The 24,461-nt window shown below is 35.8% G+C and overlaps 1 protein-coding gene across 1 annotated transcript in view; it reads right to left on the bottom strand.

Moving 5' to 3' along the window:
• The window catches only part of Cmss1 (cms1 ribosomal small subunit homolog (yeast)), a 294,024-nt gene that overhangs the window by 215,697 nt on the left and 53,866 nt on the right, over positions 1-24,461 (bottom strand). The window lies entirely within an intron of this gene.

Here is a 24,461-nt window from a genome sequence, read left to right as displayed (position 1 = left end):
GGCTGGCTTTGAACCCTGATCCTCAGATCTTGGCCTCCTGAGTAGCTAGGATTACAGGCATGAGCCACCAGCACCCAGCTAATCTCAAAGTCTTTTAAAGGTCACTTCTAATGGCAAATACCCTGTACCCTCTTCAAACTAGCCAATCATGAGCAGATTGTAAACCTGAGCTGGGCTACTTCAAACAGAGAGGCAGGGCCTACAGCATTAGGGGACAAAAGAGAGCAGTCTGTGTGCTTGCTTGCCAGAATTTTGGTTGATGGCACACCCTTCAACAGAAGCAAACTTTTCCTTGCTGAGTTCCCTTTGATGTCATTATCCCTATGTGACAAACCAACATCCCCAAACATTTCTAACAAGTAGTTTTGCTCTAAAATCTGACTGTTCATTGTTCGCTATTACTTTTAGGATTAAATTTTTAACAACAATACAAGGAAGTGTTTCTCAATTCTTTTATTTAAACTTTCACCCATAATCTCAACTCTTTACCCTTAAATTATGACACTTTACTCATTCAGCGGTTTGTGTCCTAGAATATTTGGTTCCTAAATTTTCTAAATGGGATTTCTTTGTCAGTCCATGGAGATGAATGTCTCTATAATAATCTATTCATGTGCATGGACACACCCAAACACAGTAACAGTTCTCCAAGGTTTTTCTTTTAAAGTATAAAATGGTTAATTGGTAAATTACTCATGAACTGATACTGTGTATGGCTAATCTTTCATAGAACTCTTAAGACTAAGAATTACATCAACAGAAAGACCAGCTATTGGGGGATTTAATTTTTTGAGTTCCAGATATATTTTAGTGTAAACTTTGTAGTTCCTGCATTTGAGAGGCTGAAGCAGGAAGATCAAATCTAGGAAGTGGAGACCAAACTGGGCAAAATAGCAAGATTCTGTCTCAAAAAAAAAATAAAAATTAAAAGACAGAGACCGAATACACACATATACACACTGGACATGGATGATATATTTTTTTAACCTCTTAAAGATGTGGTAGGTTCTACTTTGTATATTCTTCACAAAAAGAACACAAGATCTCTTACAAAGGCCTTGATAATTATGGAGAATAGAAACAACACAATTATATCTTACTCAATGTTTAATGTCCAACATTTTGCTAGCATAAGATGGATTACTTTGTTTAATCCTCTAATAATGTTTTAAGTATGAACTATTATTGTCCACATAATATTCAGATTATACTGAAGCTGAAAACCACTAGGTAAGTTTCCAAGGTCATAGGATTAGCAATGGTAGAAAATAATTAGGACTCAGGTCTATCTAACTCCCCAACTGGATTAACCTTCTATACTCTATGCCAGGGATTCCACAGTCTAAGTGATCAACATAGTTTGCCAACGGACACATTTAAAAGTGCAGGGCCTAATAAGTCAGATTTCCAACTATGGTATTTAGAGGTGGGAACACAATGGCATCTAAAATGGAGTTTACGTGTTCTTTTAAGATGCCAAGAGAATATGAGGGAAGCCAGTTGTCACATAGTTGTCTAGATCAAATCATCTGCCTTGAATATCATCTCTTGTCCCAAATCAATCTCAGATTGATGGTCAGAAAGGTGTTATTTCCTTAAAGTTCAAATGAGGACACGGTCATATTGGAAATTAATACCAAGTTACCTTACTTCTGGGCTGTCTTATGGAGGATGAAAGTGATACAGTACAGCAAAACTGCTGAGTCAGAACTGCTGAGTCAGAACTTTACTCTACAGGAGGCACAAAATCAGTGTGGACAGAGCTTAAATTGTCAGCCACACTCCCTGTCTGACCAGATAAACATTTGTTAATATTCAACATGAAGTTTCAGTTTCTGAAAAACTAACTTACCCATTTCATTTATTCATTCATTTTCAAACACTGAGTACCTTTCACATGCAACCACCAAGGTCCAATAAAAGCAGAACAACACTGAAAAATGAAGTCATTACTTAAAAGAGGATCAGAAATGGCACTATAGAAAAGGGAGTATTTGAGGTGCATCATGAAAGACAGGCCAAGTTACCACAGGGAGAAAAAGGAAAACAGAAAGAATTATAGGTAGACTTAATAACATAAATGGAGGAGATTAGGGCAAACAGTATAATCAAATTCGGGAAACAGTAGGGAGTACACTTTGGCTTAGGTACCAGTAATGGGCAAAAATAGTAAAAGCTATGGTAGCAATGTTAAGTTCAGAGAATAAAAAGTTATAGATGAAAAATTAAAGACCACTTGCCTTGCATGCATGAGGCCCTGGGTTCGATTCCTCAGCACCACATAAGCAAAAAGAAAAAAGCTGGAAGTGGCGCTGTGGCTCAAGTGGTAGAGTGCTAGCCTTGAGCTGAAGAGCTGAGGGACAGAACCCAGGCTCTGAGTTCAGACCCCACAACTGGACCAAAAAAAAAAAAAGAAAGAAAAATTAAAGAGTTAGTAAGTAGTTGAGACATATTTCTATAAGACAGATAATTCTACAAAGTAATAAGAACAAAATGTCAGAAAACATGAGTTAAAGGAGTCTTTAATATATGCTAACTATGCCTATTATTTTTGCTAAATAAGTTTTAAATAAGAATTTCTTAAATCAGAGTATCTAGGTTTAAGTATCTTCCAGTTATTTAAAAAGTTTTAAATAATCTGTATATATTTGAATAAATTTAGATACTAAATAAATAAAAGTTAAAGAGCTCTTCTTTATGAGATCCTTCAGAGTTATGTTTATCTATATGATCAATCCTGAAACCCTACCTTGTCTGTTACAGTGTATGGGATAGAGGGTACAAGAAAAGGGCAAAGTGAATGAAAAGGACTTGGCTTTGATGTTGGAGATGTTATCTCCTCTTATAGCTCATTGATCTAATCCAAATTCTAATAGCTACTTCTCAGTACAGGAAGAGGCAGAAGTGTCTGATTGAGCATTCATATGCCCAAATGATATTTTGTGCTATAACTACAACTACTACAATCTTAGTGCAACCACTTAAACTCAACTTTAACTTCATGATCTTGAAAAGGAGTAAGATTTCTGGAAAAGGACACAAAAACTATCAATCATGAAAGATTAAAAAAAACCCTTAAAATTAGTAAGTTCTATTAATCAGAATGTAATACTAGGATGAAAAGGAAAGCTACCCATACAAGAAGGTATTTATATACTATCAACTCACAAATCATATCTTCAATATATTTAAAAATGCTTTCAAAACAATAACAACAATAATATATAATATTAACAACCCAATATAAAAAAGTAAAGCTTAAAAGGCACTTCACAAAAAGGTAGATACCCAAATAAGCATGTGGAAAAGAAGTTCAATATTATTCCTCATCAGGAAAATATAAAGTAACACTTCATGGAAACTTAGTGATATATGACTCAGCGGTAGGCATTTGCCAAGTATGTGAAAAGCCCTAGTACTGCAAAGGAGAAAATAATAACAAAAATCAAGCTATAGTGATTTACCACTGCAGCCCTACAGCTTAACCAAAAGAATATTGTTAAGTGCTAATGAGAAGTGGAGCAACTGGAAATAGCTCTCATTTTCAGTAGCAATATAAATCCTACTTATATGAAATTCAATTTCCATTAATATATGGACATCAACTATAATGAACCATAAAGGAAGACTGAGATAAGTAATACATTCAAAAATAGAAAATACAGAATGGACTGAACTCAGCAACTGTTATGAGCACTGGTGGCAATATCGGTTCTAATATTAGCAATTAGAAAATTAAGAAAGGCATGAGTTTGGCTTTGAAATGCTATGCTTGAGGAACTGGTTAGATATCTAGAAGTACAAACATGGGGGAGTAGACAAAACTGAGGAAGGCATAGAGGGGAGAGTTGAAACTACAGTAGGTCAGAGTACCAAGAGGGAAAAAGTAAGAAAATAAAAAAGTTAGATTATCCCAGCAAATATCTACATGCACTGGATAAGAAACAGGAGATAACTATCAAAGAAGGTAGGAAAGAGTACATCTTTGAGATATATATTATATATATGTGTGTGTGTATATATATATGTATATATATATATAATTTAGTAGACAGTGTCTTGGAAGTTAAAGAGAGAAATTCAATGAATGAGCAGTCAACTATGTTAACTGGCATAGAAAGGAACAGAGGATAATGTTAGAATGAAGCCTATTGGATCTGATGACGAAGTCACTAATCACTTCTAAGGGAACAATTTCATCAGAATAGAAGGCACTGAACCAAGACTTCAATACAAAAAGAATGATAAGAATATGATGCAATTGGGCTGGGAAGGTGGCTCAGTGGTAGAGCGCTAGCCTTGAGCTGAAGAGCTGAGGGACAGCGCCCAGGCCCAGAGTTCAGGCCCCACGACCAGAACCAAAAAAAAAAAAAAAAGAATATGATGCAATGACTATGATAATGGTCTGTCAAGAGTTCTGCTAGGGACTGGAAGGGAAAAGAGGGGCTGGTGACTTGTAGATATAGTGAAATTGAGGGAAAAGAGTCAACTGAGATCGAAGATGATGGAACTAGTCTATGAGAAGACAAAGAGGTGTGGAAGGCAAGAAGGAGGAGGTAGTCACTACAGACAATGGTGGCAGCTGGAATAAGTGTGAATCTATTTACAGAGATCAATAATAAGCAGCCAATAAAAGCTTTCAAAATAAAAAAGAAGCCTAGATCTGATACAGAAAGATGTCAAAATAACTACCTCATGTTAATAGAATGTCCTACTTTAAATAAACATATTAAATATGTAGAGTTAGGGACACTTTTAATCTGATCCTCCAAAAATATTAGTACCAAAAACACTGCCTTGATAAAACCCAAATATATTTTTACCAAGCAGGTTTAATACTTGATTGGAAAGCAATGTTTTTCCCCTCTCTACTTTAAGATCAATTCCAAGATTAAGAATAAAAATACTTGGGAATGACGGAAATAACAAAACAAGTACACTGTAATGGTGAAACAATCTGGTCTAAAGTTCTTACAGACCTTTGTGAGAATGCAAACCACACACTTAACATTAAGAGTAACAATAACAAAAACATTCATAACTTTTACCACGGACAGGAATGTAAAGTGCTTGTCTGAAAACTGGGCAGCTCAAAGCAGGTAAACAGATTAAGGTCCAATCAGATTCTGAAGTAATAGCATTTGCTTGGAAAAACAAGATGTGTATCTTCAGAGTTCCTTTTTCTGGCCAAAGATCTTGCTTAACTCAATTAGCTTGGACTTGTTTCTATTCCTTTAAGCCATCTTTTCTATTAACAAATGAAGAGCTTTTCATTTAGGACAAATTAGTACAAGTAAATGGAGCAGCAGGATATGATAGCTTTATCATTATCTCAGTGTGAAAGGTAGGGAAAAAGTGTTATGTAGCATTTTGTGTGAAAAAGCTTAGGCTATTGTGAGGGGAGGACAAGCCCTTGTTCCAGCCAACCTAAGGTCTTATCTCATGGTAGCTCTAAAGGATGCTGTGTATAGAAGCCTATAAACATAAAAATTTATTTGGAATTATCCATATATCAAAATAATTTTAAGCCTTATTTTTTAGCTCATCCAAACCATGTATATACACTATATACAGACACAGACATACTCACACCTCTCATTATATGTTAGCTATGGTTTTCTTATTATTTTGTGTATATGTGTGCCTGTACCCCTCTCTTTCCCTCTCCTTTCTCTCCCTCCTTCTTTCTGTCTCTCCTTCCCCTCTCTCTTTTTCCCTCTTTCTTTCTGTTTAATTGGAAATAAAGCATCTCATGGACTTATGCCTGAGATAGCTTCCAACTATGATCCACATATCTCAGCTTCCTGAATAGGTAGGATTACAGGACGGTCCACAGGTGAAGGCTATAATTACTGCTTTAAATACTTTTCAAAACAACCCTAAGAAATAGATACTTTTAGTAGCAACACTTTAAAAATAAAGAAACATAATATGAGAACATAAATATGGTACCTAAAAATACAGAACAAGTTTATATTCTTTATCATGAGGTGTTACCACACTGTGAGTAAAAGCCTTAGTCAAAAGCATCCAATTCTATGTTTGGATAAACAAGTTAACATTTGTCCTGTGCACAGTGCCTACGATTTATGAATAGTGATCACACCATTTTCAGTTCACAGCTTAAATGGACATGGGCATTACCTTATATCCATTCTATGTGTGCTTATGTGCAATCTGAAAACTCTATAAACTTTAAACCTTTTTCAGGACACATATGTAACTAAAATGTTACCTAAATAACATTCAAAATGACCTATTTTTTAACTATGAATAAGATCAAGCTATAGACTTAATGTTAATTCATTTCTGACAATCATTTTGTTGTCTTGTTAATTTTGGCTGTCTATGTCTATTGAAGACAACTAATTATAATCCAAAGTTTCTTCCTTGGATCAAAGAACTTTCAGATATAGTTTCAATTAGCTCCCATATTATTTATTTTCCACTTCAAAATGGGTGAATATGAAAATATTCTTTTTGAATAGACTAACTTCTTTAGGAATGACAACCTATAAGCATACCATAGATTTAAACAAAAACATTTCTCCTCCAAAACAAATGAATTCTTATAAAAATGAGCAAATTGGTATATAAAATATATAAATATAAAATAAAATAAATTAAATTTGATTAAAATATATTTATAAAATAAAATATAAAATGTAGCTGGCAAAGGGTTTATTGCAAGACCATCACATATTCTTGGTAGACAGAGGATAAGAAATTAGTGAAAAAGGCACTTTCTTTGTTTGTTATCAGCAAGAAATAGTCTGTGTATTTACTACACATAAAACACTATGCTGAGCCATATTGGGGATAAGATTGATGGTATTACTGACACAGAAACAAATACATAAAATCTTAAAAGAATGTGTGTGTGGGGGCTGGGGGTTTAGCCCAGTGGAAGGGCGCCCGCCAAGGCCTGCAAGGCCCTGGGTTCGGTCCTCAGCCCTGGAAAAAAAAACAAAACAACAAAAAAAGAATGTGTTTCTGTGTGTGTGTGTGTGTGCATGTAAGACTAAGCTTTCATATGTTTGGTAAAATCTGTAGTATTTATCAGCAAGATAATTCAGAGAAAAATGCCTTATCCATGAGGTTCTTCTTGTCTGGAGTTTAACAAAGGAAAAATCACTTGGCTGACAGTAGAGTTGCATAAACTGTTTATGAAACAGCTTTTGTTGACTACTGAGCTTTAAGATAAATGTATATCGCTGATATTTAAGCAGTGTAAACTGTGCAGTATCACTGTCAGCAGAAATCACAGGTCTTGATGTATGGTAAGCTTTCCTGACAAACATCTGGCTAATAGCCAACCATAAGCACATAATTTAAAACACTCAATCAGCTTCATTTGAGGCATTTTGTTTAGTGTTTAATAGTTTTTTCAGGGACAGGAAAATTACAAAAGTGCATTGTTTGGACATGAGCTAAAATGACTCATCGCTTGTTGCTACATTTTTGAGGATTTGGCATTCATCTTCTGAGACACACACGTATATACACATATACACACACAGACATACACACTTGAATATATACACATCTGAAATAAATATAAATTTTCCTAAACAATTTAGTAAAATCAGGCTACTCTTTTTATTGGCAATAAAGTTATCCCTAAAGGAAGGTACTACTCTATTTCAACTTGCAGTCATATTGTTTTTGTATAAGGCAAAATCCTAAAGCAATTGTTTTTAAAACAAATTTTAAAAACAACATATTTAATCCCTCAGTAAGTTACAAACGCCTACTGTCATCCAGTATTTGCAGCCTATACTGCCCAAGTGCTTTCAAAATTCGCACAAAGTCAAGCAGTATGGGTTGAGCTTCAACTCTTTGCTGGGTACTCTTGAGTCTAGATTCTCATGCCCTAGGGCAATTTCATTTTCTTTTAGAATAGTAATTCTAAAACTTGGGATTTCTACTTCTAATTCTACTGCATCAGTAATGCTCATTAAAGTCTACAAGGATAATCACAATAAGAAATGAACAAAATACCCACAAAATGTGAAATCTTTTTAAAATTATAATCAGACATCTTGTGTAAGATAGAGCACTCTTTACATAAGGCAAAATAAAGATTAACTACCAGACTTTATTTTCTTTTGAAAAATATTTTTTAGATTAAAATGAATGACTGAATTGGGTATGGCGTGCATGCTTGCAATCCCAACTATGTGGGAGGTGGAGATAGAACTGTAGCCGAAGGCCAGCTGAGGGGAAGAAAACATGAGACACTATCTGAAAAACAACCTACAAGCAAAAAGGATGGAGATATGACTCTAATAGTAGAGTTCTTTGCCTTCCAAGCAGAAGGCCATAAATTCAAACTCCAGAATCATCAAAAACAAAGAAGAAAGCCTCTTAAAAATGCACACCAAAATATTCCTATCAAATATAATCAAAGCACAGTAACTGCAGCTGTCTTTAAATCTCAAGATAAAAGGTATGGTAACTTTTATTTCAATATTATATTAAGGCCTTCTTAGGTGATGTGAAATAGTGGTGAAAAAATCTGCATTAATACCAATAATTGTCTAATAAGAGAGATTCACTATTCACTTAATGTACATGATATCTTGTGAAACCATTGAAATCACATTAAAACAAGACAAAGCAATATGCAACATTAGGATGATATGAAAAATAAAAATTTATTTTAATGTGTGAGTATGGTCATGTCTGATGTCCAGATGGAAATCTTTTCCTACAAATTTTTTTTCAGATCTTTTCAAGTTTCTATTCATAAAGAAGAGACTGGACAGAAAGCTATTGGATATAAAGAATTAGGGCAAACACAGATCCTCCATAATTGTGTAATTCTATCATGTAGTAAAATGTGTTTGAAATCTTTCACCCAAATACCAACAACATCTAAACATAATGCAATGTGCACTATATAAATGAATTTCTTTTTCCTAACAACCTTTAAAAAATACCAAAATATGCAGCTGGGAACCAGTGATGTCAATAATCCTAGCTAATCGTGAGGCTGTGATACAGAGGACTGTGGTTTGAGATCAGCCATGCAGACAAGCCTGTGAGACTGCATTTTCAAAATAGTCAGCAAAAAGGAAAAGTGGAGGTGTGGCTCAAGTGGCAGAATGCCAGCTAAGCAAGTAAGCCCAAGGCCCTGAGTTCAAATCCCAATATTTCCAAAATCTGTATCTCTCTATATAAGTATAGCCATATAAAGTCTCTTTATGTGTGTGTGTGTGTATGTGTATATACAAATATACACATATATATGTATATACATACCTACATATGTATATATAGATACATACATATCTACATATATACACATATACATACACACACAATACATATATATATACCCACACATATATATTAAAATACACATCAATAACAAGAATGTAATCACTTCAAAACTTTCAAACAAGTTACTAAATTTAAAGCAAGCCTTTTTTGAGTGTTTTGTCCTTTATTGAGAGCATGATAATTTAGATAAATCCATCTATCTATCTATCTATCTATCTATCTATCTATCTATCTATCTATCTATCTATCCTTGTTATTGTTCAGTACTTGGGCTTTAACTGGGGGCCTCATGCTGTTGCTTGGCTTTTTGCTCAAGGCTAACACTCTACTATTTAAGCCACTCCTCCATTTTGAGCTTTTTGCTAGTTAATTGGAGAAAACAACATCACAGAATTTTCTGCAATTTTCAGATCTCAAGCCTCCTGAATAGCTAGGATTACAGGTAAACCACCAGCACCAGGCTTACAAGTAAATTTTGATAACCTAAGAAATACATTTTAAAAAAATCAGTGTCAGAATATTAAAACTAACGTTACTATTCCTAGTTGTTAATTATTCATGGTGATCAGAAATAAAGAAAATCTTCATTTAATCATGAGTACTGTTTGCTTCCAGGATTATTTTCTTATTAACGGACAGATTTTAAAGAAGAGTTTCTGTAGTAACTTTTCTTACAAGATTTCCTAAGACTCTCTTCACTCATTCTGAACATTCCCTTCTGGGCAATAAGAAATGAAAGAAAGTGAGATGACTGGGAAGTGAGAAACCAGAGTGGCCAGTTCAGGACCTCATCATTTCCTATGAGTCTCAGAAACACAACTCTGGTTTTCTACTTTTACTATTTTAGAATTCACTTTAAGTACATCACACTACCTCAGTACTCCAAAAAGTCATTCCATTTTTGGTAATAATACCCCATTCCTTAGAGACTATACATTACTGAAGATCTAAAAAGCAACTAGGGTAGAAAATTTACATTGTGATGTCAGATTTAAATGAACATAAACCCACTGAGATTATGTTAGGCCAAACTTTTAAGTTACTTTTCATTGTTCTGAAGTATATTTATGGTCATGTACTATACATATAAGTCATGAACTGTAGATACTTATTGTTCTAACTATAGAACAATTCACAAACTTTCTTTTAAAGAGCTATTTAGTAACTATTTAGGGTTTGGGCCAGGTGGTCTTTAGAATAATTATCTGTTGTTACTGCATAAAAGCAGTCATAGGATAATACATAAATAAATTCTCATACTTTGTTCTAATAAAACTTTGTTTATAGCCACTGAAATTTAAATTTTATGTAACATTCATATATTATGAAATAATCTTATTAAACAGAGAAAAGCTATGTTGGCTTGTACACCATACAAGGCAGTAGGCTGGCCATAGAACTTTGGAAATTTGTGCTGATTTTTGTGTCTTCTGAATTTGTGACTACAAATAAAGTATCCTCTCCTCTCCCCGGGTAGTACTGAGGTTTGAACTCAGGTTTGCTAGGAAGGTACTCTACTACTTGAGCCACACCTTCAGCCAAAAGTATCCTTTTTAAAGCATGAGATTAGATATTAAAAAAATCAAACAAACCATTTATATCAATCATAATAAAGCAAAATATGGAAGACAGAACGTACGAAGTGTTTGGATTCTATAACACTGATGTCACTGATGTAGCTAAATAATATTTACAAATACATATTTATATACATAATATTAGCATGAACAAGTCCTTCAATCATACCAGATTCATTAAACTCCTAATCAGCAGTAACACCATGTGAAGCTTTCTCCACCCACGTCTTTAAAACTAGTCTTAATATGCCATAATTAAATTTTGAGACTTAACAAGTACATTTAGACATGTTCTGACAGATAATTGGAAATGGGCTTCAGCTCCCTTTTGGATATATTGATTTAGGTGAGGGTAGAAAGTTTTTTCAAAATAAATCATTGTGGAAGTGGCACGGTGGCTCAAGTGGTAGAGCGCTAGCCTTGAGCTGAAGAGCTGAGGGATATGGCCCAGGTCCAGAGTTCAAGCCCCATGACTGACAAAAAAAAAAAAAAAAGAACAAAATAAATCATTGTGCTTTTGTTAGAAAGTGAACAAATGAATATATCATAGTACAAAATTATTAAATGCCATGTTTTTAGATATCTTGGAGGATTTTAAAATATACAGAGTAAAAGTTTATTGCTATGGTAACAAATAAATCAGAAACACTGTCATTGTAGAATTATTTAAATAAAGAGGGCTCCTAAGCACGGTAATTTGTATTCTCTATTCTTCAGCTATCAAAGTGGTTATTTTAAAGTGTTTGTTCTAAGCACCGTAATTTGTATTCTCTATTCTTCAGCTATCAAAGTGGTTATTTTAAAGTGTTTGTTCCTTTTGTTTTCAGTATTTTATCATATATCATGAAGTAATCTGATTTTTTTTTACCAACTACCTCGTTGGCAAAAAATATCTAGATAAAAATGTCAAAAATGAAGGGGAAACAAAGGAGGAGGCTACAATGCTTGATAAGAAATGTACTCATTATCTTGCCCATGTAATTGTAACCCCTCTGTATAGTATTTTCACAATAAAAAATAAAAAAGAAAATGTCAAAACTGTTCTCAGCTAGTAGGTCATACAAAAATTGGCAATGGCTTGTTACAGAACTTAGTCATTTCTTCTGAAATTTGTGACTACTAAGTATTCACGTAAAAAAAAATATGGTACTGGGGGGTAGGGGCTGGGAAGGTGGCTCAGTGGTAGGGTGCTTGCCTTGCGTGCATGAGGCCCTGCCTGGGTTCGATTCCTCAGCACAACATAAGCAGAAAAAGTCAGAGTGGCACTGTAGCTCAAGCAGTAAAGCGCTAGCCTTGAGCTGAAGAGCTGAGGGATAGAACTCAGGCCCCCCCCCCCCCAAAAAAAGGTCCTGGGGCCGGGCGCTGGCAGCTCACGCCTATAATCTTAGCTACTCAGGAGGCTGAGATCCGGAGGATCGCAGAGGATCGCAGTTCAAAGCCAGTCCCGGCAGGAAAGTCCCGTGAGACTTATCTCCAATAAACCACTAGAAAACCGAAGTGGTGCTGTGGCTCAAGTGGTAGATCGCTTGCCGTGAGCTGAAGAGCTGAGGAACAGCTGAGGTACGGGGGCCAGGTGCTGGTGGCTCACACCTGTAATCCTAGCTACTCAGGAGGCTGAGTTCTGAAGATTTCAATTCAAAGCCAGCCTAGGCAGAAAAACCTGTGGGACTCTTATCTCCAATTAACCACCAGAAAACCGGAAGTGGTGCTGTGGTTCAAGAGGTAGAACACTTGCCTTGAGCTGAAGATCAGAGTTCAAGCCCCACAACCGACCAAAAAAAAAATGGTATTGGGTATTGAATTCAGAGCCTCCTACTTGCTAGAAAGGTGCTCCACTACTTAAACTACACCTCCATTCTTCAGCACTTTTCTTACATTGGTTGTTTTGAAGCAAGGTTCTTGCTTTATGCCCAGGCCAACGTGGAATTCAGTTCTTCTATTTTGTGCTTCCTCATGGCATGGGCTGACATGCACAGACCAATATGCCCAGCCATTACACCTCCCCTACAGCAGAGATAACCAGCCATTGGTTGAGATGGAGTCTGTGAAATTCTTTTTGCCTGGGCTGGTCTCCAATTGCAATCTCCCAAGCTTCACTTCTCAGTAGCTAGGATTACAGGCTTGAACCACTGAGCCCAGCTCAAAGTATTTAGATTTTTGACTAGGTTCTATCCTCTGGTAACCTTTTCCTTGAGTAATCTATATGGTGTCTCAAGGAAGTAAAGTGATTGCCATTCAGTGAAGAGACAAACAAAAACCTCCAAAGAACTAGAAAATGTATGCATTTCATACACAAGAATATTGTACTGATGGAACATACTGACTTTTTAAAGTACAACAGCCCCTGTATGGAAAAATGAACCAATTAAGTGTCTAACATTAGGGCAACAAATTTTCCCTTGCCTTTCTATTGCCATATGCCTGTCATCTTCCTCGTATAGTTTCCATTCACTGTTTCAAACATATGTTGCCACTTATTTGCCAGTAAAGGAATCTCTGACCTACCCTCTTTATGGATGATGAAATGGCAGACGGAATGGAGCCAGAGGGTGCACCATTAGCAGTTATTCACACTTCTGTTTTCTCTTAACTTCCTTTCTCTAAAGTTTATTCCTCATATGCTAGGAAGGATATGTAATCATAAAAACATCCGTGACTCATGCTTTAGAATATGGAACGGCAGTAATTCTCTGCAGAATCAAATAGTTCCTTCCTCCAGTGAGATGCATGCCTTCTCTACAAACAGACATTACCGTTCCAAGCTTGATCAAACGTAGGTGAGGGGCTCTTTTGTGCAACCCTCATGAGCATCAGCACAGCTTTCTTCTAGCAATCTCTGCTATAGCTTCTCCAGCATTACACCACAGTTGTTTAACCGGGCACCTGTTCCATGGGTGGGATCAAGCTGCTAAGTCGTTGCCCTCAGTCAAGAGATGAAAAGAGATTAGTTTCGAGAAGGGGGTTTTCCACCAAATATAAAGGGAACTATAAAATGTGGAAGTTTCATATTATATGTACAGCAACTAGAAATGGATGTTTATTTCAGTCTGCACTGATTATCTTCTTTTGACTTAGTGAAGCTAATCTATGTCAAGAAACATTGGTAAGGCTTGATAGTTGTGTTATTAAACTAAAAATTACTTAAACTAACTAGCAGGTAGTATACCAGGAATTTTGCCTTTGCTGGAAAAGGAGATTAACAAAACAAAACAAAAAAAGCTCTATCCATGAACAAAAAGAAAACACAATACCTGAAAGAATTCACAAATACTGTCAGTTGTGTGTGTGCGTGTGCGCGCGTGTGTGTATGTGTGTTAGGGGATATAAAATTAGAAAAAAAAACCCTCAACTCCTGTTGGGTGACAGTTTACTAAGTATACAAAATCATAAAACTGCAAAGCTAGGTGAATTATTCATTCTTTAAATGAAGGAGTTTTTAGATTTTCTAGCAGTGAACATGGGTAACTGCAAGTTGCTCAAAAGAACAGGCTGTTGTGTGACAGCTAATAATACAATGTAGTTAAATTTAACCATCCCAGCCACATTAAAAATATGTGTATACACACACACAGGCGGGTTATAGATAGATAACTGACTTGTGAATATTCCCTCTATATAAAAAGTCAACCTACACTCTACTCAAAAGGATGACACCTGGAAGGTAAGATTATTTCCAGAGCTACTTAATTTTCTTCAGGCTAGTTGGCCTGTGGCTGCCATGGAAATGACAAGGAGGTATTCACCTGGAATCCACAGTGGGCACCTGGAATCTATTTGCTAATAAATATCATATTTTATGTAGCACACAGGCTCTAGGCTAGTCCACAAAAAGCTAGCTGACCTGAAATATATATATATATATAATCCTCCATTGTATGTACATTGTCGTCCATTCCATGTTATATCCATGCTGTGTATAAATCGTTCACACTGTTATTATTCTGCTAAAAAATCACCATACTATTGCAGTTACTTAAATATGGATTTTTCAGTTTTAATATAGACTTAGTAAGCCTCCCTTCACAAGTGAGAATCAACTCCATGCATAATAGCATTTTTCCCCCAGAAATGCCTTACAAATGAACCTTTCAAGCAGCCTTTTTCTAAAATTAGGGAACTTTCTACTTTTTGAAAATAAAGGTTTTTACTTTCCTCCCAGCTGAAACAAAATTATCTTAAGATCTAAATTCAGACTAAGACCTATTATCTAGCATTATCTCAGGTTCTTCTCTGAGCAAAAGAATAAGCAACATAGCCTTTTATGTATTGATAGTAATAACACAAGAAGGTTATAATTACAAGTGGACAGAAAGAATATCATACCAATAAAACTAGAAGGTCAGGGAATTAATGGCCAGATTTTACACAAAACTAAGTCCTCTTATTCACAACTGATGGACAGGATAGAGTGCTATTGGAATTCCTACCTTTTCACGCCTTCACAGATGTAGAACAAGCTCTGCATAGAAAGCATGCTTTTTCCATGAGCCTTGTCTAATCAAGGTAAGTTTTTAACCATCTTATCTCTTTATCAGTATTCATATCTTTCCAACCAACTCCTGGGTTAGAAATTCCTTAAAATAGAGATTTGTCTTACTTTCTATCAGACAGCAAAAAACTGAATATAACTGTGCAGAGGAAAGAAAATGTACCTGTCATATGCTGGTTTTATATGAACTGGATTTCTCCTCCTGAAACTTGTCTCAACTCAGAAGGTATTTTATAAATAAATGCTGAGTGTATAGCCACCCAGATTCAAATAAGAAGAAAACTGTAAAGCAATAGAAAAATTTATGTAAAGATTTTCCAAATAGGAAGTAAGATGTTTTGCCTCAAAATATGTTAGCAGTAGGAAAGATTATATACATATACACACACACACATAATGTATGTGTATATATAATATATAATATCTATATATGTATATATATAAAGACTACAAAACTACTACATAGGAAATTCAGTAATCTATACAGCATAAACACTTGTGGAAATTAGAGATTGTTTTATGAAGGCAATGACTTGTGAGACTGTACACTAAAAGACTTAGCTCTCTGCTTTCATGACACATTATTTTAGATGTCTATTATGATAGAAAAAAATCTAAAAACTTTATACCTTCAAGAGTTAATATCTAGTCTTAGATATAGAAGAATACTTGAGCTTCTATAAAATGGATAACAATTTTTAGTTGTTTGATAAAAAAAAATGCCTTGAGGCATAAATATATTGAAAGCAGAGGCAGGTTTCCAAACAGGCCTCAGATTGTCTTCAAAAAAAATCCTTCAAATAGTAGACACACAAAGTATCCAAAGCTCTTCCATCTAAGCAAGGCATTGCTAGTCCTTATCAAGTCACAATCCTGATCAGCTTTAATTCAGCTAGCTTTCTTTATGAAGATAAGCATCAGTGTGGGTTTCTATATTTAAATTTTTATTATCTTTAAGTAGTTGCACAAAGCTGTTGCCATTCAACAAAGCAGTTATGAATATAATGTGTCTTGACCTGTCATTCCATTTAACATTCTCATCTATCCCTCCCAAACCATCCTTCTCTCACTTTTATTAATTTGTAGGATATACATTGAATTTTTGGCTGTATTCTCCACCCCTTCTTCTCTTTATTTGTTTTCCATACTCTTTACAAAGAAAATTACAGGACAATACTGTAATCAGAATTTATATAAAAGAGAATTTAAAATAATCCCTGTGCCCATGTGATTCCCATCAGCAGACCTTATGTCCAAGTTGGGAATAAAATTTGATTGATCTATAAGTCAGTCATGTTACTCTCCTTTCTCTGGCATTTCCAGACAATCTGAGAAAGGAGAAGTATTTGGTTAAAAGTGGGAAGAGGGAAAGAAGCACGTAGAAAAGGTTTTCTAGATCCTAAGGAGACACCAAAGGAGAAGATGGTTGCTTTTCTATCTCTAGCTTTTACATATTTGAAATGTCAGTAATTGTGGGAATCACTTGCTACCAATGTGTGGAACTGTGGAGGTCATCTGGTTAACAGTGTGACAACAAAGCCATGAAAGGGAAAAGGCCAGAGCCAAAACACAGGACTAGAGGCAACATGTATGCATTATCTGGAGTTTGGCCCAAGTTTTAGTTGTATTTGTTGTGATGTGATACATTCCATCTCTGATTGAAACAAACAGAGTCCACATTACTGCTGACTGTAGCTTGAAGCATATTAGCTAATATGTCATTTTTCTTTGGTTACTTACATTCTTGATCACTTGGAGAATATGATATATCATTTTCAGTATTTTTCAATGGAGGGAAACATGTTAAAGTCATATCCTGGAACTCTTCATTAATAGGAAGCCCTCTTACACGACATGGTACTTTATGTAAAATAGACACAGCTTGTACTCTAGTGTTCTCTGAAAAACTCCCTAATTCAAGGTACCTTCTTCAAGAAGGCATCATTCATGAGAAGTAAATCTAAGCATAGTTCTAAAACAAAAATTTATGTATAAAAAAAATCCAAAGCATACTAGGAAATAACAACTGAAAACCAGAGAACCAAAATTAGAACTGGAAAACTCTGATAGGATACAAAACATATTTAATATACTAAAAGAAAAACAATAAATTTTTTATTTCTACTAAACAAAAATTGATCAAACTAGAAAAAAATGAAACTTTAGTATATGAAGCTTATAATATGAAGCAAGTCCAACAATAACAACTATTGAGTAGGCAGTCAATCCTGAGAAATTAGAATCCAATCGACAGAGCCAAAAAACATGAAACTTCTAAAGGAACTTTAGTAAAGGAACTTTTAAAAGATGCATTTAGATTGATGGAAATTGATCTCAGGTGAAAACTAAATAAAAAATGAAATGATAAGCAAAGAATGTATACTGTGTTGGTATATTTAAATAAACATTGGCTAAAACTACAAATGATACATAAAAATTATAGAGCTAAAATAATTAAGATATGAAGACAGTAATCTACCAATTGGGAAGGTATGTTCAATTATAAAGTGTTCTAAGTCTTTAAGATTTTAGAGGGCTGGGAAGGTGGCTCAGTGGTACAGCGCTTGCCTTGCATGCCTTGAGGTCCTGGGTTCGATTCCTCAACACCACATAAGCAAAAAGGAAAAAGCCGGAAGTGGCGCTGTGGCTCAAGTGGTAGAGCGCTAGCCTTGAGCTGAAGAGCTGAGGGACAACGCCCAGGCCCAGAGTTCAGGCCCCACAACTGGACCCAAAAAAAAAAAAAAAAAGATTTTGGAGCAGGCTTAAGACCTTGATCAACTTTACACTTTGAGAACTTAAAATATGAGGAAGAATGTAAAGGATAATTGATCTCTAGTAGAGCAGAACAACTTCTATATAGTGTACAAGTTCTATACAGAAGAAATTGTGTTTCTATAAAGGGAGAAAATGAATAAAAAGAAGATAAGTGCAAATTAATTTGTCTTGTTAAAGGACTAAGTTTATTTAACTATATTAAAAACAATTCTAACAATAATTAGTTCTGAACTCAGAGCTGTTTAAATAGAAAATTAGAATGTAATACTGCTGAAAGTAAAACATGAGTAAGATGTATCAAACAACTACTGATCAGAAGAAAGAGTACATATTCATGTAAATATCAGGGGCTAGGAAAGTGGCTCAGTGGTAGAGTGCTTGCCTTGCATGCAGGAGGCCCTGGGTTCGATTCCTCAGCACCACATAAGCAGAAAACGTTGGAAGTGGCGCTGTGGTTCAAGTGGTAGAGTGGTAGCCTTGAGCTGGAGAGCTGAGGGATAGCTCCCAGGCCAGAGTTCAGGCCCCACGGCTGACAAAAAAAAAAAAAGTCTACTCATGTTAATATCAGATAAAACATAAAAATCACCTACAAAAGTCATTGTATGGTACTTAAGAAGAGATCAGGAATCTTGGTTCAAGGCCAGCTCAGTTTGAGGCCAACTGAGTTCAAGGTCATTTCAGTTCAAAGCCTGCCCAGTTTGTGAGACTCCATCTCAACCAATGGCTGAGCATGGTGACATGGGGGGGCGGGGGGAGGAGGAAAAGGGGAGGGGCAGACTGCACAATGGCTGGGCACAAAAATGATGTGTGGCTGTCATCTCCATGGACACAAGGAAATACAATAGGAAAATCATAGCTCAGGCCAACTGGAACAAAAAGCAAAGACAATACCACAAAACTAACAAACATAAAAATTAATTTTATTTTAAAATTATTTTATAGCATAATCTATGTTATAATCTAATCTAGTAAAGAGTTAAATTTGCAATCACCTAACAAGTCTGCTCCTCTCCAGTTTTATCAGAATATATCAGTGCTTTGGAGAATAAATCTGAGTCTAAAGTAGAAATCACTGAAAGTCACATGGAGGTCTCTAATAAAGCTCTCCGGACTTATAGTATGAGTCTAATGGTACAGCACTTGCCTAGTAAATGCAAAGCACTGGTTTTAAAACAAACAAAACAAAAAAGTATTACATAAGTTATAGAGCACAATTTCACAAGGTCCCTTAAAAAAATGGAGTAGATAAAGTATTGAGAAAAATCTGTCCTGGCAGTGGACAGTGAAGATGACCTAATAGGGGTTTTCAGTCTCTAATTTTGTGATTCCAGGTTTCCTTTTTTTTAATTCCTGAAGTAATACTATGAGTTCAACAATTTCTCAAAACTATTATTAGTCACCAAGGAAACACAAAATATTTGCAAGAATAAATAAGCAAATGTACTGGGTCTAAATCACAGGCTTTTCCTGCTTCCCATGTAATGGTGTCATCATATTATAGCCTCTTTATTCTCTTTAAGTAATTCTGCTCACCTACTGATATGCTTGCTCACAAAAAAACCTGAAGCGAACACAGCATCCCACATAAATCAAGACCAGAAAGTCTCTAGTCACCACAAGATTACTTACTAAATGCAGTTTTCCTTGCTTCCCTACTGAAGAACAAAACCATGGTGATGGTTTAAGGGGCCAGTAGGCATAGTGACCACTATATCTAGGGAGAGTATGCAAATTTATTTTTAAAAGATTTCATGTTGTCAAGTGGCAGTGGCTCATGCCTATAATCATAGCTATCTAGGAGTCCAAGGTCAGTTTTGTGGTTAAAGCCAGCACAGACAGAAAAACTTAGAGAATCCATATCCAATTAATTAGCCAAAAGCCAATCTTGAGGTGTGGTTCAAATGGTAGAGTACCTGTCAAGAAAAGCAAGCCACATGAGGAAGAACATGAATCAGAGTTCCAGCCCTAAAACTGGCAGAAAAACGAAAAGCAAAAAAGAAAGATCTAATGTCTCCACCAAAGCAAGTAGCATAATCAAAATATATAATAAATGTAGAAAATTAAACTAAACATAAACATTCACACACACAGGCCAGAGTTTGAAAAACATTATGTTTTACAAAGACTTTATTCAGCTGAAGTAAAAGGAGAAATAGTTGAAGAGCTTCTCAAAACCACAAGAACTATGGATGCACAGATTGCAGGTAGGAGGGAATACATGTATATTTAGATTCACTGTAATCTATAAGTACATCCAGATCAACTTGCTAACGGCCAACATTCAGGGAACAGAAAAAAGAATGAAAGGAAGAGGTCAGATTAAAAAGTGAATGGCCCAGGCATGCAGAGATCAAGAAGCTTTCGTCCTCAGACATCCCATGTGCTTCAGTCTACAGTTGCCTGTATGTGGTGCTCAGTTCCTTAGCCATCTGTCTACACTATTGTACAATACGAAAAAGTGTGCTAGCATTACCTGGGTGCTCAGAGGCCAAGCTGCTTAGTTCCAAGGCTTATATTTCAGCTAATCCAGCCATAGCTAGAAGCAAGGTAGGATTATGAAGCTCTGCCTAGACCCATGTCATCCTGAGTCTGTCCCTACTCTGTTCTGATTATGAGACAAGGTGTGCTGTTTCTCTTTATTCATTAGAGGGTGGGTTCTAAGATGTTCTGCAGATTCCTGAACTGAGGATAGTACTGTATCATATATCTATGAAAAGTTTTAATTTATAAGTTAGACATAAATACAGTAAGTAGTGATAAGATGGATTTATAAATATCTTTCTCTCTCTATATATATTATACTGTAATGAGGCTTTTTTTTAATCTAGGAATTTTTTCCACAATGTTTTTCAAAATCATTGGTAAAGGGGAACTAATGTATAGTGTTTCCACATCTGTTGTCTCATAGAAGCAAAAGAAACAAATGTGTACATTCAGAGTTGGGGCTATCACTTCACAGCTTGGAACAGAGTTCCTAGGGAGCAGAGTACAACAACCTTCATGCTGAGATGAAAGAACCAGAGCAAAGCTATGTGTAAGTGCAAGAAGATTCAGTTAATTAATGATTCTCTGGCACTTACTGGCATGGCAAAGAAGAAATAAAGGCAAGGAGAGAAGACATAAAAAAGAAATACACTATCACCACACAAAGAGTAACTGGCTAGACATGCAATTTTATTTTAGACCAGCTAAATTATGACACTGTCATTATGGTTACTTTACTGGTAACAGGCTGCTAGGGTATTGCAATTACCTCCTCACATTAGTTTGAACTACAGGAAACTGCCAATAGTCATTGGTATTTGACTATATTAAAAATAATTTATATGAATAATCACAGTCAATCCTTCTGGTTTCAAATCTACAAACCCCGTTTCCCATATTAAAAAATAATCAGCTCTGTAGAAAAATGCTTTAGTACCATTTTTAAGTTGCACCTTAAAGCTATTGTGTATTTAGGTCATAAATTCAGATTATTAGTTGTGGAAAGGACTTCAATTTGTAGGTACACAGATTTGTAGGGAATTCCTGATAATGAAATGAAAAGAGAAAGAGAGAGTAACTGGAGAGTAGTTAGCAAGTAAAATGTTGAAGTACAGTGGTCACAAGTGTATGGTTTTCATAAGAAATACATGTAAGAAAGTAAGAAAATAAGCCAGCCCAGGCATGAAAGTTTGTGAGACTCTTTTCTCCAATAAACCATTCAGAAAACTGGAAGTGGCATTGTGGCTCAAGTGGTAGAGCGCTGGCCTTTAGCTGAGCTGAGAGTGCGCAGGCTGAGTTCAAGCCCCACGACCAACAACAACAAAAAAGAGTAAGAAAATAAAAATGGTATTTCAAAGAGACTTTGCTAGGAAGAGGTAAGAAAATTTAAAAGCCTACTTAGTAACTCCTGGGGCTAAGGGCATACAATACAAACAGCTGGCTGAAGTTTGCAAGACACAATGCAGGTAGCCATGGTGTCAGATAAAGGTTCCATCTTCTCAAAACTCTTGACTCATAATATTCTAGGTTTATTAGAACAAGACACATTTCTGTCTTCTCCTAGAAAAATATACAAAGCCAATGATAATTCCAATGTGAATTACACTGTTAGTATTATTCAGTGGACAATCAAGATGATTATTTTTCTTAGTTCAAGTGTTGAGTTTTTCTCAGATTAAAAAATGAAAACTAGCCAGGCACCAGTGACCAGTGGCTCACGCCTGTAATCCTAGCTCCTCAGAAGGCTGAGATCTGAAGATTGTGGTTCAAAGCCAGCCCGGGCAGGAAAGTCCGTGAGACTCTTCTCTCCAATAAACCACTAGAAAATGGGAAGTGGTGCTGTGGCTCAAGTGGTAGTGTGCTCACCTTGCGCTGAAGAGCGCAGGGCCAACGCCAAGCCCAGAGTTCAAGCCCCATGACACACACAAAAAAAAAAAGAAAAGAAAAGAAAAATGAAAACATAAACTACTCTTTTTAGTCACAATATTCTTTTACCAATAATCCCTCTGATGGTTTCTGGGAAACCACTAAAAGAAGATAAATAAGTCTAAGGCTATATAAAACACTGGTTCAAGTCCCTGTACACTATTACTTTACTAACCGTGTAAACTTAGTCAAGCCAGTTTATACTTCTAAATGTGTTTCTTCATCTTAAAAGTATGGGTAATGTTATCTCAAAAGTTGTAAAAATTAAATGACACAATGCAAGCGGATCACTAAGCATGACACTGGCATGATGGGAAAGCTCAAATAAATGAGCGTTGTAAATGACTACTAAAGAAAGTAGTCACATACCATGACCTTAGTTGGAAAGCTGAATCACAGAGGGTCAGATGCAAGTGCTTCAAGGAGCAAGACAGCAGCAAGCATGCATAAAAAGTGTAAGAATCCTAGTCCTCTTTTCCTTGCTTCAAGAACTTTAGGCAAGTCTTGTATTCACTCAATTTCTCTATTTTCAGAACAGAACTAGAAAAATGAGGCAATTCTTCTAACATTTCACATCGGAACCAGGAAGTCAAAAGAATGAAAATAAGTGCAAAACTGTACAAAAATATAAGAAATAGCAATGTTGAATGTGAGGAAACTTTGCTATCAGAAGGGAAAGGAGACAAAACCAACTACAAAAATACTTGCTTGGGGTAAAAGTACTATATGCTATCAATTTCCTGTCAAGACTCAATTGTTGATACAATTTTCAGAAGAGTAATTTGTAATAAAAGAAGCTAATACAAAATTTTCAAAAAGTATAAAGTAAGAGGCAACCACAAAAATCTAAAAAAATTACAAAGAACTTCATAACTATAAGACACAGGAAGAAACTAACATCTAAAATGTTCATATTAAACCGTAAATCAACTATTATTATTTTGTGGGTCATGAGGATTGAACTCTGGGCCTGGACGCTGTCCCTCAGCTCTTCAGCTCAAGGTGAGTTCCCTACCACTTGAGCCTCAGTGCCACTTCCAATTTTCTGATGGTTAACTGGAGATAAGAGTCTCATGAGGGCTGGGAAGATGGTTCAGTGGTACAGCGCTTGCCTTGCATGCCTGAGGCCCTGCGTTCGATTCCTTAGCACCACATAAGCAAAAAGAAAAAAGCCGAAGTGGCGCTGTGGCTAGAGTGCTAGCCTTGAACTGAAGAGCTGAGGGACAGCGCCCAGGCCCAGAGTTCAGGCCCCAAGACCAGACCCCCCCAAAAAAGTCTCATGGACTGGCTCTGAACCCGGGGATCCTCAGATCTCAGCCTCCTGAGTAACTAGGATTACAGGCATCAGCCACCGTGCCCAGCTCAACTATTAAATTTTAAATTCAGTTGGAAGAGTATGGCCATTCACTTGTCTTTAATTTACTTGTCAGACATACTTAAATGAGTAAGAGGAATGACTAGTTTCTCAGTAGAGTGGTCTACAAGAACTGGAAAAGTGAACCCCCAGTTTAGCATAAGTCAAGTGCTTATTCCTTTATTCCACACCATTTAAACTATATAACTTTGCAGCCATCCTTTCTCCACTTCACACTAAGAAAAAGAAACAGACTATTTTCATTATGCCTGGTTGACAAAACATATGGGAGCAATAACTCTATAGACATATGTACATCATAATAGGAAGCAATCCTATTTTAATGTAATTTTAAAAGAGGTTTTAAATAGACTCAAGCTACTAAAAGTACACATCTGAAGCTTGCAACTAAAGACACTACATCTCTAATTTATTCAGCAGATTCATATAGTTGGGCTAGAACTTCTAAGATTATTCTTTCATCAATATTCAAGATAATGAGAAGGCTAATTCTCATTCACAAGAAAGAGGATTTATACAAGTAAATCTCCCATAGTAGAGGATAAGAGAC

This window comes from Dipodomys ordii, unplaced genomic scaffold, assembly GCF_000151885.1.
Source record: "Dipodomys ordii isolate 6190 unplaced genomic scaffold, Dord_2.0 Scaffold73, whole genome shotgun sequence".
Lineage (NCBI taxonomy): Eukaryota > Metazoa > Chordata > Mammalia > Rodentia > Heteromyidae > Dipodomys > Dipodomys ordii.
The sequence above is the reverse complement of the archived record's forward strand: the minus strand, read 5'-3'. Positions and strand labels throughout refer to the sequence as shown.